A 3,337-nucleotide genomic window follows, 5' to 3' on the forward strand; every position below is an offset into this window, starting at 1 on the left:
ACCAAAGAGTTTTGTGTCTTATGTAGGGCTGTTCGATTATGGAAAAAATCATAATCACGATTATTTTGGTCATAATTGTAATCACGATTATTCAAAACGATTATTAGTTGATGTCAAAATTGTTCTCCCTTCTGTGAATTTATTTTTATAAATAAATAATTCCCAAATTATGTTTAACAGAGGAATTTTTTTACAGTATTTCCTATGATATTTTTTCTTCTGGAGAAAGGCTTATTTGTTTTATTTCAGCTAGAATAAAATCAGGTTTAAATATTTTGAAACCTATTTTGTTCGATATTATTAGCCCTCTTAAGCAATATATATTTTTGATTGTTTGCAGAAGAAACTACTGTTATACAGTGACTTGCCTAATTACACTAATTAAGCCTTTGAATGTCACTTTAAGCTCAATACTAGTATCTTGAAAAATATCTAGTAAAATATAATGTACTGTCATCATAGCAAAGATAAAAGAAATGAGTTAATAAATCTGTTATGTTTAAACTGTGCTTTAAGCATCTTCACTGTAAGAAAAAAAAACTTCAGCTACAAAAGTCCTGCAGTCAATAGCAGTGAGTGATTATGTCTTTTTGTTGTTTGATTAATATTATAGACTGTCAGCAGCAGGAATATTGCGCACTGTCACTTTAAGAATAGTGCGACTCTGTTATGGTTTCTCTTTCACGTCTTATGATTCTCAACATGTTTGTTTATTAAACAAATGAGGGTTAATATGAATAATTACTAAACATCGGGCTCTGACACAAATGTGCATGTATTTGAACATTAAAGCGCTCACATTAAGATGGCGTTAGATACACACACACACACACACACACACACACACACACACACACACACACACACACACACACACACACACAGACACACACACACACAGACAGACACACACAGACACACACACACACTACATGTCCAAGGCTAAGCGCGGCGCGCACACACACAACAGCACATGCTCTTTCGCGCTTTTAATAATATGAATGATGCGCATCACGTGCTGCAAAAGTTACAGTACAGCACATGCTTTTAGTCATTTTCACGTCGAACTGCGCTTTGCAGAGCAACAAATGTGTACAACTGGAAAGGGGGCGGTATATGATGCAATAATCGTTTATCTCGATTAATGGTTCTTTATAGTCGTTAGCCAAAATCGAAATCGAAACCGGATTTTTGATTAAATGCACAGCCCTAGTCTCATGGTCTGAGAGTCCTTCAGATGCCTTTTGGAAAATTCGAAGCGGGAGTGGCTTCAGTCTGGCCACTCTACCATACAGGCCTGATTGGTGGATTGCTGCACAGATGGTTGTCCTTCTGGAAGGTTTTCCTCTCTCCACAGAAGAACACTGGAGCTCAGACAGCGTGACCATCGGGTTATTGATCACCTCCTTGACTAATGCCCTTCTGATCACTCAGCTTAGATGGCCGGCCAGCTCAAGGAAGAGTTCTGGTGGTTCCAAACATCTTCCACTTATGGATGATGGAGGCCACTGTGCTCATTGGAACTTTCAAAGCAGCATAAATTTTCCTACAACCTTTCCAAGCCCTGTGCCTGGAGACAATCCTGTCTCAGAGATCTACAGACAATTCCTTTGTCTTCATGCTTGGTTTGTGCTTTGACATGCACTGTCAACCCTGGAGCCTTACTGTATATAGACAAGCGTACGCCTTTTCAAATCATGTCTAATCAACTGAATTTACCACAGGTGAACTTCAGTTAAGCTACTGGAACATCTCAAGAATGATCAGTGGAAACAGAATGTACCTGAGCTCAATTTAGAGCCTCATGGCAAAGGCTGTGAATACTGATGTACATGTGATTTTTCAGGTTTTTTATTTTGAATTAATTTGCAACAATTTAAAAAAAATCTTTTTTCACATTGTCATTATGGGGTATTGTGTGTAGTATTTTCAGGAAATAAATGAATTTAATCAATTTTGGAATAAGGCTGTAACATTAAAAATGTAGAAAAAGTGAAGCACTATCAATACTTTCTGGATGCACTGTACATAAATATGACTATTTTTCATAAAAATCCTATGCATGCACACACACACACACACACACACACACACACACACACACACACACACACACACACACACACACACACACACACACACACACACAAACACACACAAAGCAAAACAGAAACCAGACATCATCAGAATAGATAATCTTGTATTTTTATATTTTCTACGGAACAAAACAATTTACAAAATATACATTACCATATGATTCAATAACATAACTTCATAGCCAACCATAATAGCAAACTCGATGGATTCATCAAATCAACCACATGGCAGTCCAAAAATGCCTTATCGACATGCTTTGTGATCTTAGTAAAGGCTGTAAAGATACTGTGCTGGTGTCCAGGGGCTCTTTCTCACAACACACAACTCATCAGTCCATTGCTTACAAGGCACCAAACGCCCCGTTTCAGTCACACACAAAACACACATCATTGCATATCCCTCTTTTCTCCGAGCAGGCAGTTCAATCAGTGTAACTGTGCAATATTTACAGTAAGAAAACCACAAAACATAGCATGCGTAGTAGGAGAGAATGCTGGTTTCGTATCCCTAGATTCAGATATAGTCGTAAAGGAAGTATACTGTATTCGGCTTGACGATGATAATAGAAATAAGCAAAACAACAAATATGATGAGTTGTATCTAATCTCCCAAGTGAAATGACATTTATTTTTTTAAGAACTTAAATAATCGTTAGAGCTGTGGTAGATGCAGTCTTGTGGAGTTAAATGTTAACACAGCAACACAGGTGACGATTGTATTCTTTATCATTTAAATGTGACCGTATAAGTGATAACTATGGCTTATGTACATGGAATTTTCGTCCCTTTCTCGAGCACACAGGCTCATGCAATTGGCTTTTTAATGGTCCCTAAAAATACCTTTCTATTGTATACATGATGCACTCGACTAATGACTGTGTGCTTTGCAGGCAGTACCAGAGGAATGACCCGTTTTTTTTTTTTTTTTGGTCTTTAAAAGTTGCAGTAAGCTTATTTATGATGATATGACTGGCAAAACTTATCCTCAGATAAATATAATCTCGAGGCAAACATAAGAGCAATGCATGTGTGAAAATGATCCATGAAAGCTTAAATGTCTCGTTTAGAGCGTGCTGAGAGCATCTGTTCATTGTGTTCCTCATTAACACGCATCGTAATGTCTGGTTCCTAAGGGAACCTGCTCAACATCTCCCTGTAAACGAGCAGTCTTTCTGGGAAGGGTTTTCTCTGAATGGCTTGTTGTGGCCTTTGGGTGGTTTCTGGCTGTTGGGACTGATAGT

The 3,337-nt window shown here is 37.8% G+C and overlaps 1 protein-coding gene across 11 annotated transcripts in view; it reads left to right on the forward strand.

Annotated features, from left to right (window-relative positions):
• Positions 1-3,337, forward strand: part of rarga (retinoic acid receptor gamma a) — a 174,832-nt gene that overhangs the window by 1,644 nt on the left and 169,851 nt on the right. The gene's annotated exons all lie outside the window — the stretch shown is intronic.

Source organism: Danio rerio, chromosome 23 (assembly GCF_052040795.2).
Source record: "Danio rerio strain M-AB ecotype USA chromosome 23, GRCz13ab, whole genome shotgun sequence".
NCBI classification, from domain to species: domain Eukaryota; kingdom Metazoa; phylum Chordata; class Actinopteri; order Cypriniformes; family Danionidae; genus Danio; species Danio rerio.